Below are 15,040 nucleotides of genomic sequence, written 5' to 3' on the forward strand. Positions count from 1 at the left end.
CCCTGGAAGAATTCAATAATCTCTGGCACAGAGTGTATTGCAAACCACCAGAGAATGCAAGCCCATCTATAAGGAAAAATGTCCTAAGTCTCTCCTCCAAGAAGGGAAAGAAACAGATATATTCCCCCTTTTTCCCTTCCTCTGTTTTTTTTTAAAGATTTTATTTATTGGGGCAGCCCAGGTGGCTCAGCGGTTTAGGGCCACCTTCGGCCCAGGTCATGGTCCTGGAGACCCGGGATGGAGTCCCCCATCAGGCTCCCTGCATGGAGCCTGCTTCTCCCTCTGCCTGTGTCTCTGCGCATGCTCTCTCTCTCTCTCTCTCTCTCTGGTCAATAAATAAATAAAATCTTTTAAAAAAATTTTTTTTCATTTATTTATTCACAAGAGACACACAGAGAGAGGTAAAAACAATTAGGAAACAGATAACACATTCTATCTCCCATCTGTTGGTTTCAAAGTAAGAATAATAGTTGCAGAATTTATTAAGTGACCTGAAAGGTATACCTAGTACAGAAGCTCTTGAAATGAGTCTGCGGCTTTAAGTAGAATTTTCCATAGTTTCTTGTAACAAACGAAGGGAGCTGTTCATTTAAGGCAGAGCTGATGTTTCAGACCAGATTTTCTTGGTATCACGGAGTATTATATTAATGCCATTCCTGTTAGAAGTGCATGTGTGTTTATAGGGCCCACTCCAAAGTAAAGTCTCAAGCATAAAAAATAAACAGTGTTGTTGAGTCACTGTTTATTTATCATCGCTAACCTAGAATTCATTAAATGGTGCTGACTGTCCTAAACTTTAATTTAAGCCACAAATATTCTCAATGTATTGCCATGTTGCTGAAGACATGTGCAACACATATTTTTACCTCTTCTGCCTTTCACCAGCTAAGAATTACAGCTCAGTAGCAATTAAAAACAGGATTTAAACTAAGATGAGGTCAGGTGAGTATCTTGGATGATCCAAGGCATGTCATCTGATTGACTGGTTAGTTATTGTTTACACCAAGGGCTTTATATTCCTACATTAAAATGGTTCAAAAGCCTATGCAAGCTACTGACATTTATTGATTCCAATATATTTTTGGTTCCTTGGAAAATGTCCCAAATGGAAACTTTCACAATTTAGAATGTCTGAGGAGATCACACCATTCTATTCTTCGCCAGATCACACCATTTTGAACCCCAATCACTCCCCCTTAATGTTCTCAGTGTTATATTCATGACTGGCCTCCGGTGCTGAAATACTGAAATTCTACTCCTTAGGACAAATTTTGCCCCCAAGAAGCTCACTCAAGTGTTAGTCCCCCAACTTCTGCCCTTGCTCAATGGCAAGATTTACTAAGCTCCTTCAACTCTGCTATATCAAGACTGGTCTAATAATGTGGCTATTTGCTTAAGACTATTATTTGTAAATCCAAGAGAAACATAAATGCAAGTATAAAGACATGAAAAAGATACTAGCAAAGCATAAAGGAGGGCCCCAAGACCAAGGTAGTGGTAAACTTTAATTTGGTTTGGTTCAACAAATACTGTGTACCCTCAGTGTCCCAAGAATATTCTCAAAGGGCAAGGGAAGAGCATGGGGAGGAGAGAGAACTCTAACAGGTTCAAATGTCACTGAGGAAAGAAAAAGTTTTCCTGAAAGATCAGTTGATAATACCAATAAGCATAGATTTCAAAAGTAAGAAGCTTTAAGAAGTATGGCATTGGGGCACCTGGGTGACACAGTAGTTGAGCATCCGCCTTCTGCTCAGGTTGTGATCCCAGGGATCGAGTCCCTGCATGGGGCTCCCCACATGGAACCTGCTTCTCCCTCTGCCTATATCTCTGCCTCTCCCTCTGTGTCTCTCATTAATAAATAAAATCTTTTTTAAAAAAGTGCAGCAGTATGGTGGTTAAGAATATAGTTTCTGAAGTCAGACACACTTGCCACTGGAGTCTGGACTCCATCACTGACTACCAGTGTGACCTTGGGTGAGGGACTCCAGCTCTCTACATCTCTGTGTGTTCACTTGTAAAAATAAGGATGTCAAAAATATATACCTTAGATAGTTTTTGTCATTATTGAACATGCTAATTCATATAAACTGCTTGGTACCTAGTAATCATCTAGGAAATGACAGCTACTGTCCTTACTTAGAATAATGCTATCAATAAGCCTAAGTAAGCTAAGCTAAGATTTTTGTTTTTAGTTAATGTGCAAAGTAAATAATTTTCACCTAGCAATCAAATGAGAGTATGTACGTGTTACTTAATGTATTTTCTAGTGTATTTGGTACTCAAGAAATTACGACTGTCATTATGTTTATTAATTACAAATTGTCTCACAATCTCTTTGTCACCAAGATTTCTTGCATTGAGTTAATGTATACTATAAACTCAAAGCACTATCCTATTTTCTTTCTCTTTTAAAATAGTTCACATTTAAAGATTGATCATTATAAATTTATAATAGACTAAAAATACTCCAAAACTTTCCAGATATCATAAGCCTCAAAACCTTATATATAGCACCAAATTAGAGTATTAAGTTTTTAAATCTTAACTGAATCTAAACAGAAAAGCAACTCCATCAAGGTTCACGTTTAAACATAGGAAGTATCTTTCAGATGATTGAACTTCATCCTTGCTGTTCTATCAAGTGGTGTCTAAAAGTCACTGGAGCTCACACAATGGAGACAGTGCAACTTGAGAAATCTGCCTAAATGTCTTGCCCAAATACTACTGACCATAATCCATATACTTTTACTGGAACTGTTGGTGTGATTCAGTGGATAAGCTCCATCAGCAAGCTGAAAAAGTAAGCACGTAAAACTTATAAATATTTGGCAGACTTGTTTAGAAAAGAAATGCCACCATCTGGCTTCATTTGCAATCCTAGTCCTCTCCCATGTAGAATGGGTAGATGGGGATACTCACCCAAATAAAACATGTAAACATGCCCTGTGCTTTTCTCTGACCAGATGGGAAAAAATTAAGAATTAGACTTTTTAAATCTGTTTGTAATCTCCCTTCTTATATTTCTTCCTTTTAAAATTTTATTCAAGTGAAACAATAACATTTAGTCAGTACTATAACAAAACCAATAGGATAGAAAATCCAATACTAACAAACCTTAAACAATTCAGCCAAGCACCTATGCCATTAAAAAATACCTGAATGTAACCAAACTTAAATATTCAAATGTTTTTAATAAGCCAAACAAACTCAGTAGTGACTCTTTCTCCCATAATTTCAAGGTATAAAATTATATTTTAACACAGTCTTTGGCCATTTTGGTCATGTATATACTTGTTTCGAAAATGTCCACTGCTATATTGCAGAGGTATTCTATTTATGTAAATTTCTACATATCCATTAATTTTGCTTTCACTAACTTGAAGAATGTTATACATTGAGACTGAGATTTTCTTTACCTAAACCAAGCTCAACAAAAATAACAACAAAAAAGAATGAGGAGGATCAGTAGTATATCTGTTCATATATATTTTGATAGCAATTTTATGGAACATTGCTTCTATTAAATTGGAGTTTTAAAGATTAACTTCAAGGCTTTTCACATATTCAAAAAGTAATTTGTTTATATTTGAGGAAAAAGTATTTTTGCTTTCAGCACAAAAATTATTTTTTTATTTTTATGAGATAATATTACATTGGAATTGTGAAAACCAATAATTGCATGGGCTTTTGTTTCAATTTTTCTGATGTTTAAAAATATCTCTTAGGAATTTCGAAAATAAAAAGCTACATGGAGAGAAGAACTTTGGGTTCCCAAAAGATTATAATATAGAGGGGCTTGGGTGGCTCAGTTGGTTAAGCATCTGCCTTCGGCTCAGGTCCTGATCCCAGGGTCCTAGGATTGAGCCCCACATCTGGCTTCCTACTCAGCGAGGAGTCTGCTTCCCCCTCTCCCTCTGCCTGCTTGTGCTCTCTTTGTCAAATAAGTAAATCAATAAAATATTTTTTTAAAAAAGATTATAATGTAAATTCCACTGTTTCTATAACAGAACTCCTTATGGTAGTGGTTCTCAAACTCTTTTGATTATGATACACAGTAAGGAATATCTTTTATATCATTACCCAGTATACACATGCATACACACGGGGAAAAAAATTGCAGAACAGTACTCCTTACTATACCTGAGGTGCACAATGGAAGCATTGTGTTCCATTCTACCCTTTGTCCTCTTTTTCAATGCCAATCACAAGCCACTAAATTAATTTCACCATCCATCAATAAGTTGTTAGCACCAGTTTGACAACACTGCTTACATCTTAAGTATGTCTTCCAGTTCTTTTATTTAACCTGTGTCTCTATCACTCTGATATCAAAAGCAGTGTGGTGCATATACTAGATGCTAAATAAATGTTTTGTATGGCTCTGTAAACAAACTTTCATTAAGCCTAAGACCAAATGACTAGAGATACCAGTACAGGTATGATGAAACTTTTCTTTATTTGGGTTTGACTGAAGATGAAGTTTACCCATTGCCAGTGCTAGGGTGTCCCAGTCTTACACAGTCTTACACTTACAACATGGAATAAGGCATTACTAAAAGGCAATGTGCCATTGGTACCAGTGGTATCTCTTTGAAAGCAGAATTGTGACTCTACGTTTCATCTCAAAATATTCCATCCATACTCTCAGTACCATGGCCTTAGGACTGCTATAAGGTGAGATGGTCTTTGCTACAAAAGAGAGTAATTTGTTCTTCTTGTCCAGTTTTCTCAGTGTTCTGCACAAAAAGAGAAGGCATGAATTCATGCTTATTGTCTGTGTGTTTAATTCACCTCTGACTTTGGATTCTTCACTAACATGGAATAGAGCCTTTACATATAAATTGCATACAGTAGTTTTAAGCCACGATCTGTTCTCTGGGCTGAAAAGAAGATTGTTAAGAATTAACTTGCACCATATTCTAACCAAAGTATTATTGTAGCTATGTCCATATTGACTAACATGCTAAAAGCTTTGATGAGCCCCTAGGTTTATCATCTGTAAAATAAGGTAAACAGTAACTTCCAGAATTTTTCCAAGTCATTTAATACTCATTGTTTGGACACCAGGAACTGGACAAGTCACTGTGAACTCAGGTGAATACAGAGGATGCCTGTGAGAGGATCACAGGCTAGCCAAGACAGGTATGACCAAGGGCCACACACAGGAGTGATGAGAGATGATAAAGCCAGCTAAAGTAATACATGGACCCCAGGCACACATTTTCTTTGACGTTAATGCAACTTCAGGTTATCTCTCAACTTGGGGTTTCACCATTGTATTTCTTTTTTTTTAAATAAATTTATTTTTTATTGGTGTTCAATTTACCAACATACAGAATAATACCCAGTGCTCATCCCGTCAAGTGCCCCCCTCAGTGCCCATCACCCATTCACCCCCACCCCCCGCCCTCCTCCCCTTCCACCACCCCTAGTTCGTTTCCCAGAGTTAGGAGTCTTTATGTTCTGTCTCCCTTTCTGATATTTCCCACACATTTCTTCTCCCTTCCCTTATATTCCCTTTCACTATTATTTATATTCACCATTGTATTTCTTGACCCAACCTTGTTATCATGATAGTTCCCTCTTGGTCTGAATGTTCCTTGGATTCCAATTTACAGATCTCTACCTTTTGACCCTTCACCAGCAATATCACTCCTCAGTCCCAGCTCAGCTTCACTCCACTTACCTTTCAGTGTCCTCTCTGGATAATCACCTCATCACACTTTTGTACTCAACCCTCTGGTCGATATAAGTACATATATGTGAGTGTAGTACAGCGGAGGAATGAATCGAGTGCTTTAGAAATAGAGGAGGGAATGATTAACTCTGCCTAAGGAAGACAACAAATGCATTTAACCTGAACATTGAAGCAGAGAAGAGGACCTGTGAGAAGATATACTGGAGGGACAGCTACTAGAAGGTTCTATCCAAATGTTTATTAATTCTCCTCATTCAAGGCAAACATGTACATGAGAATTTTACTTAACATTGCTATGGAAAGAACAGAGTTCTAAAGAATAGGGGTCGGAGGCAAATATATAAGAAGAAAAATAGGTTTCACAAAATATCCAAACAGCATTACGAATACTTTGGTGGTTCTATTTTCTTCAAGTATATTTCTCAGAAACTTAAGAGTTATTTAGCACAGAAAGGTATTCATAAAAACACATGTGAGTTAAGACATTGCCCCCATTTAATTGAACTTAAGTGTTAACTGAGGTTTATAATTTTTTAAACTAAGTAGTTATGGTAATATTTAATCATCTTCAAAAAATATTTAATCATCTGCTTTTTCAGTTTTATAATCAAATATTCTATATATATATATATATATATATATATATATATATATATATATAGTCTTAGTTAAACAGAAGACACTGAGATAGTAGTCAAAGTCCACAGAAATTTCTTTTTAAATTTTGGCTCCATATTTTTTTCTTTCCTTACTACCAACAAATAGATGTAAAATAGTCATTATAATCTTTCTAGGCTCTTTAGGACATTTTGATTCAGGATACTTACACACATTACACAAAAATTTGGGTCCAAGTTTCTCATCTAAAATTCCCTGAGGCCTATATTCATGTCTTATGCCCATCACTCCTTATCCCAAACTTACCAAGCTCACTCAACAAAGAAGAGAAAAATACTGTGCTAAGATTTCAAAGCCAATTATTGGGAAACTGGGGAGATGATATTAAAAAATAGTTTTTTCTCATTTTTTGTTGATGCCAGACATATTCAGTTTCTCTTTTATGTTTTTGTTAATCTCTTTACTAGAAAGGAAAAATTATTTAAATCATTTAAAGTACATAGGCTTAACTAGTAAATCTTTTTCTTTTAAGATTTTATTTATTTATTTGACACAGAGAACCCAAGCAAGGGAAGTGGCAGGCAGAGGGAAAAGGAGAAGCAGGCTCCCAACTGAGCAGGAAGCCCAATGCCGGGCTTGGGATCACAACCCGAGTAGAAGGCAGATGCTTAACTGACTGAGCCATCCAGGCATCCCTTAACTGGTAGATCTAAAGATGGTTTATGTACTATAAATCTCAAGTTGTTAAGAATACTACCCTTTTTATGCAATTCTAAGACACTGCTGAATATATTATTTTCTCCTTATAAATTTAAAGTTTTTTTAATACTTTAGTATTAAAATGTTGATATTATATTTTGGTATTAATAAAAACCACATAGAAAATGAGTATAAAATACATTCTGTATTTGTAAGAATAATGCTAGCATCTATAACAAATTCCCAAATGTCCATGTCTGAATCCTATAGATTTTTCTTGCTAATTGATATAAGTTCCATATGGATATTCCTAATCAGTAGCAAATTTTCTTCATGCTATACAGCTACTTCTGTCTTTTGGCTTTGTCACTCCCTGAGCCTTGACATCTCTGTTCCAATGGTAAAGAAAGTATATGGAAAGGATCAGGGAAAATTTGTATGTACCAGGTCTCTTTATGGCATCTATATGCCCGGATTTAATAATATCTAATTTCTGCAGAAGTACCATAGTAAAAAAGCAGGAGGAGAACAAAGATCCCTGAAGTCTCATTTACTTCTGTGCTTTTAATTCTGAAGTTAATAAATTAATATTTTACTTGCTAGCATCCAGATCATTTGTTTTGCTAGCCTTAACATCATTCAGCTATGATTTAGAACAGATCCACCTCCATACAAGGTTGTTCTTTAGTATACTTCTTTGTGTAACTTCAAGATGTAAATTTAGCTACAAATAAAATGTGCATAGTTGGATTGGCTGCAAAATGTGGAGTGGACTTCACTCAAGACTTAAGCTATAAATTAGTACTGGTGTGCAATAATACAGAAACATGGCATTTCACTGGTGGCAAAGATCATCTCCATCCTGTGTTGCTTTAGTGCTTGTTTCGTAAAGTTATATTGAATTTTTGTAGTGAAACCTGAAACCAAATGAAATTTTCTTGATGCGGGGTTTATTTCTAGAGGTTTGGGGTTTGCCTATAAACTCCAAATCCATGTGTGGTTCACAGAAAATGTTGGTAAGACTCAATCAACTTTTAGAAAACCTGGATAGAATTTCAAGCAATTAGGAATGAAAGAATAAATGTGTTTTGCTTTCTTTAGACCAAATTCTGTGGGTTTTGAATTTAGAATTGAACAATTGAGGTTTAAGTTCCATTCATAGGGAAAACATGACTTCCTAGTGGAAAGAAACGACCTGAAGAAAACAAATTTTACTTTGGAAAAATATAAAAATTATTCATGCATGGGTTCTGGAACAAAACATAGTGGTTGAAAAGAGGTTGCCTGAGAGGAATTTAAAGAAATTGTGTAATACAGTATGTTACTGCTGGTTATTATTCTCCCTGTTGAAGTGAATTCCCAAAAGCTGTAAGAGGTGTCAACACACACAATCTTTTTGGGCAAGAAAATGTTAATGTAAGGCACATTTAATGGACAAAATTAAACAAAGCTGTTTTTAAAATAACAGAATGTTTTAAAAAGCAAATAGTTATCAGTGCATTGTCTGAATTCAGTTGATTATATTCCAAATAGTAAGTTCATGGGAGGTAAATAAATGAAATCATTATTCTCATCATTTCAGAGGCAGGAAATCTGTAACTTGGTGTTAAGAGTTGAATTCATGTGTGCTGGTGATAATGCGAGACTTACAACCTTAACTGCTGGGACACCAACCATAACCAAGACCTGGGTTGATTGAGAAGGTAGAAGAAAACTGTTACATTTGTGAGCTTATACTTTTCCTTTTGGCATTTCGTAAATTTTTATTGGAAGGCTTCATGGAAGAAGTGAACCTGCAAGAGGTACAGCTAAATAACTGGTAAACTGGCAAACTAAGAGAAAAAAAAAATAACCTCTTACAATTACATGGAGAGTATGGAGAAGAAGTATGGATCACAAATGTCAGAAGATGTAGTTAAAACAATAATTAAGCCCCAGACCAGGGGAAGATGGAGAGATCTAGAAATGAGAAAATGGGTCATAACTTAGATACAGTGTTGGATTCTATTTTGCTAGCAAAACACATTTTTAGGTTAAGGATGGAAATATTTGTAAAAATTCAAACAGATTATTAAATCTAAAATTTCTGAAATCAGTCCTACTCCCCAAAATACATCCAGATTCTTCTCTCACAGGAGAAAAAAAAAAAAGAGATTTCTAGAGATGAGTTTTGGACTAACCTGGGCTGCAATTTGAGTGGGATGAATCTGGGACAAGGACAGGTCAATTCTAAAGCCAACACAGACTGGTTTTCAAATAAACTTGAACGGGGTTAAAAGTTGGGATGAAAGCCGTCAGAAACCTGAAAACAGGGATCCCTGGGTGGCGCAGCGGTTTGGCGCCTGCCTTTGGCCCAGGGCGCGATCCTGGAGACCCGGGATCAAATCCCACGTCGGGCTCCCGGTGCATGGAGCCTGTTTCTCCCTCTGCCTATGTCTTTGCCCCTCCCTCTCTCTCTCTCTCTCTCTCTGTGTGTGTGTGACTATCATAAAAAAAAAAAAAAAAAAAAAAGAAACCTGAAAACAGGTGAAATTTTACAAAGCAAGATAATTTGAATTGATTTTTAAGAATTCCTTCAACCTAATTTTGGAGAGTCCAACTAAAGTGCTGAATGGCTGTTCCAGATCGAGATTTGTTTAAATATGTTTATGTGTAACACCCAGGGAAACAAAATGTCACGTTTCATGAAACTTTGCTTAATTTGAAAGCTAAATCCTGAAAAGACCCAGACTTAACCTAGGTTTATAAAAAGCATCGGAAAGTTTCCCATTTTGTAAGCTGAATGATTTGTAAGTAAAGTGAGGAAGAAGTTCTTGTTTTTTGGTTTTGTATTTTTAGTTTAAATGTAATTCAGATTCCATTAATTCTAAGATTTCAATGCAACAACTGGAAGTAAAAAAGCTTAAAGATGCTGGAAAGAAAAGATTCCAAATAGGGAGCAATTGAAATAAAAGGTAGACATAATTAATAATCCAAAAATTCTCCACTTAAATAATTCAATTGCCTAAGCAGATTTTCACTCAGAAAAAAAAAAAAAGAATTCTAAACAGAGAACATTTGTTACAATTATATCTAGATCATAGAACACACAAAAACTCCAGCCTTCCATTTCTCCTCATTAATAGTTTTTCTTAACAGTATCTGAACCCAGCACTGATAAAAAGAACTCATATTTGGTAGTCACATCAAGGGATTGATTCAAAATATGCTACTCAATATTTCTTATTCTTCGGGAAAATCAGTAAACTCCAAGTGCAGTATGAACTTACTGAATATCAATGACCGTTTTTTCTATTATCCTTTTTAAAATGCCCAACAGTATCTAACAATGTGTTAGCTGGAAGATTAAGTATTACTACATCTTTGTGCTTTTGAAGATGATTTTAGAACATACCAAGTTCTATCCACTGAAAAGATCTAGAAAAAAATTATCAACCCCCTAGCAATAACCAACTCTCATATCAATTTCCCATTAACACGAACCAAGGCTTGTTGGGAAAATAGCTGATTCCAAGTTTGGGAGAGGAAATGTAAAACATGCACTTGAAGCACTTTAATATACCAGGAATCGTGTAATCAAATTACATCCTGAGTAGAACTCAGGAACCAACCTGAATAAGCAAATACTGACCAAAGATGGGATAATTTGAGTATGAATAAAATAGTACAGGCAATGGGTTGAAACACATGAAATATGCTTAAATCCTTGAGTTCATGTCACCCTCTTGGGGGAAAAAAACCCTCATAGGTCATCTTTGGAGGATACTAGGAAACCAATCACTATTTTAAAAACTGGAAAATAGGGGTATACCTGGGTGGCTCAGTGGTCTAGTGCCCACCTTTGGCCCAGGGTGCAATCCTGGAGTCCCGGGATCAAGTCCCACATCAGGCTCCCTGCATGGAGCCTGCTTCTCCTTCTGCCTATGTCTCTGCCTCTCTCTCTCTCTCTCTCTCTCTCTCTCTCTCTGTCTCTCATGAATAAATAAATTTTTTTAAAAAACTGGAAAATAATAGAAAAAGAACAAGCTTTTAGTTGTTAATGTACACCCCAGAATAGTGGCCAATATTAGAGGACATGAAGGAGAAGCAGATAATCAAGCTCTCAAAGATAAGCAAGTTATTGATATAAAATACATAAACTTTTTACACAGTAAAAGTTTATATATCCTCCCTCATATATCCTTTCACAATTCGAATTACCTCTCCAGAGTCAACCACAATTAAGCTTTAGTGTTAATTTTTTTCTTGTGTACTTAGATATTTATTCATATAAGTGAAGTCATAAAATAACATACATACATATTATCTTCAGTTTGCTCTTGATCTTTCCACTCATTCTTTTAATAGCTGCATAGTACTATGAATATACCATAATTTATTAATTCTCCTTGATAAAAAGGTTGTTTCCAGTTTTTTTTTCAAACTCTACCACATATATCCTTATCATAAGTCTCTGTGTATATATATATGCAATTATTTTAAGAGTTCTAAAAGTCAAATTATTGGGTCAGATCATATACATAATTTTAAAAGCTTTATGGAGATATAATTGATGATGAAACAATCTGACATAAATATACTCATAAAACCATCACTATTCCCCAAACACAAAATACTATGTCCACAATGCCCATGTTTTGTCATACACTTTTGTAATCTTTCTCTCACAGCTTCCCCAATCCCTAGACAGTCACTGGTCTGTCCCTCATCAAGAAAATTGCACCACATTTAGATTAACTAGAAAAAACTTTATTCAAGTCTATTACAATAGAAGTAAAGACTGTTTCAATAGGCTGGTGGGAGAATTATATCGCAAAGAAAGAATTCACAATTCTATGTTTGCTAGAGCAAATGCTCTAGGGAACAGGAGGGCAGGGGCTATGTCAAGAACAGATCCACATAAAGTTTAGTCACTAATTAGCGCCTGGGTGACTCAGTTGGTTAAGTGTCCAATGCGTGATTTTAGCTCAGGTTGTGATCTCATGGGTCTTGGGATCAGGCTCCGTGCTCAGCAAGGAGTCTCCTTTGGGATTCTCTCCCTCTGCCTCTCTCCCCACTCGAGTGCAGGCTCGTGCTCTTTCTCTCTCCCTCTCTCTCTCTCTCTCTCAAATAAATCTTTAAAAAAAATTTAGTCACTGATGAATGAATAAATAAGATGTGGTATGTATATGTGTGTATATATGTATAAATATATGTATATAACATTATTCAGCCATCAAAATTAAATCTTATCATTTGCAATGGCACAGATGGAGCTAGAGTGTATTATGCTAAGTGAAATAGAGAAAGACAAAGGCCATACGATCTCACTCATACATGGAATTTAAGAAAATAGGTGAACATGTGGGAAGGGGGAAAAGAAAAAAAAAGGAGAGAAGGAAACAAGCCTTAAGTGACTCTTAATGACAGAGAACAAATGGGGTTGATGGAAAAAGGTGGGTGGAGGGTGTGCTAGATGGGTGATGGGCATTAAAGAGGGCACTTGTGGTGATGAGCATTGGCTGTTGTTGTATATACATGATGAATTGCTAAATTCTACTCCAGAAACCAATAGTATCCTGTATGCTAACAAAATTAAAAAAAAAAAAGTCAAGCTGAAGGAAACATTAAGGAGTCTTGGGCACACTCTAAATTAATTTGCTTTTTCTAGAATTTCACATAATGGGAATATAAAGGCAGTAGGCTTTTCATCAGGCTTCTTTCACTCAGCTTAAATATGTTTATGTGCATCCATGCTGCTGCACGTATCAATTGTTTATACCTTTTTATTGCTGAGTAGTATTGTATCCATACACCCATTTGTTTCTCTTTTTACCTGTTGAACATTTGGGTCACTTCTGGTTTGCTGATATGAAAAAATATATGTAAAGCTAATATGAAAAAAATAAAAATAGTGACACCTGGGTCGCTCAGTGGTTGAGCATCTGCCTTGGGCAGGGTCCTGGGATCAAGTCCCGCATCAGGCTCCCTGCATGGAGCCTGCTTCTCCCTCTGCCTATGTGTCTGCCTCTTACTCTGTGTCTCTCATGAATAAATAAATAAAATCTTTAAAAACATAAAAATTAAAAATTAAATAAAAATAAAGCTATGAACATTGGTGTGCAAGTCTTTGTATGAAATGTACTTTCATTTGTTCTGGTTAAATACCTAAGAATTGAAAGGTTAAAGATATATTTGCCATATTTTAAGAAATTGCTGAAGTTTTTGTTCTACATTCCCACCAGAGATTTCTAGTTGTTCCACATCCTCATTACCACTTGTTAAGATCAGTCTTTTTGGTTTTAGACATTACAATAGGTATAGAGTATTTCACTGTTCATGTTTCCATAAAGACTAATGATAAGCATCTTTTCATGTGCTTATTTTTCATCTACATATCTTTGATAAAATGTCAGTTCATATCTTTAACCTATATTTTTGTTGGGTTATTTGTATTCTCATTTAACATTTTGGTATAGGGATGCCTGGGTGGCTCAGTGGTTGAGCGGCTGCCTTTGGTTCAGGGCATAATCCCAGGATTGGGGATCGAGTCCCACTTCAGGCTCCTCGCAGGAAGCCTGCTTCTCCCTCTGCCTGTGTCTCTGCCTGTCTCTGACTCTCATGAATAAATTAATAAAATCTTTTTTTGTATATTTTTTATTGGAGTTCAATGCTAACATATAGTGTAACACCCAATGCTCATCCCGTCAAATAAATAAAATATTTTAAAATATAAATAATAAAATTTTAGTATATTTAACATAGAAATCTTTTACCAGATGTAAGAATTTTAAATATTTTTTCAATTTGTGACTTGTCTTTGCATTCTGATAATGAAAAGACACTTTTAAAATACTTTTAAAAAGTGGAAGTTTTTAATTTGAAGTCCAATTTACTTTTTTTTTCTTTTATAGGTTGTGCTTTTGGTATTGTTACCAAGAAATCTCTGCCAAATACAATGTCACAAAGATTTTCTTCTATGTTCTCTACTAAGAGTGTTCAAGTTTTATATTTACATCTATGATCTATTTTGGGTTGGTTTTGTGTATATGTGACGTTTGCATCAAAGTTCATTTTCTGCATGTAGATATCCAATTATTCTAGCATCACTTGTTGCCCTTAAAATCAAGCAGTCTGTACCTCCTTGGTATAACCTAACGGTTACTGCACTTTAGAGGGCATTCTTCAAAATCTTCTAAGTCTGCCTCAGATGCCTGGGACTGGCCATGACCAGCAAATCCGTCCAGGTAGAGAACCTTGAGCTCAGACCAGAATCTACATGGTCCTCATCTCTGTTTCTCCTATTTTGGACATTCTCCAAACATCTAGCCTGCATGTAAGTTTACCAGATGCCTTGAGGAACTCTATACTCCACACCTGTGAGACTTGCCTGGAATCCCAAGGACAGGTCCCAATTCCAGGAGGGTGGCCTACTAGGCAAATCACTTCCACTGACCAGCAGTTTTTCTTTCACGAGATCATATAAAGTTGGTTCACCAGAATAGTGTTGATTTACTGATTCAAAGTGACTGTTACTCAGACATAGGAAAAGTTCAGTATTCTGGGCCAGTCATGGTCATCCTTCAGTTTGAGTCACATGTTAGCTCATTACTTCTTTCAAATAACATGTTTTTGAGATTCAGCTATATTTGTGTATAAATTAATAGTTTATTTTTATGGATGAATAGTATTCCATTGTATGAATATAACATAGCTTGTTTATTATTCATCTATGACGTACCTTTCAATGGTTTCCAATCACTGGCTATTATTACCAGAGCAGCTATAAACATGTACAAGCCTTGCACATAAACGTAGATATTGGTTGTCATTTCACTGGGATAAATCTCTGTGTGGAATTGTCAGATCATATGTTAAGTGAATATTTATATAAAACTGCAAAACTGTGTTCCAAAGTAGATGGAAATTTTACATCCCCACCAACAATTTCTAAGAGTTCCAGTTGCTCCATATCCTTGCAAAGAATTACTATTATCACTGTTTTTAATTTGAGCACTTTTAGTGGATATGAAGTAGTACCTCATT

The sequence above is a fragment of the Vulpes vulpes genome, chromosome 13, assembly GCF_048418805.1.
Source record: "Vulpes vulpes isolate BD-2025 chromosome 13, VulVul3, whole genome shotgun sequence".
NCBI classification, from domain to species: Eukaryota; Metazoa; Chordata; class Mammalia; order Carnivora; family Canidae; genus Vulpes; species Vulpes vulpes.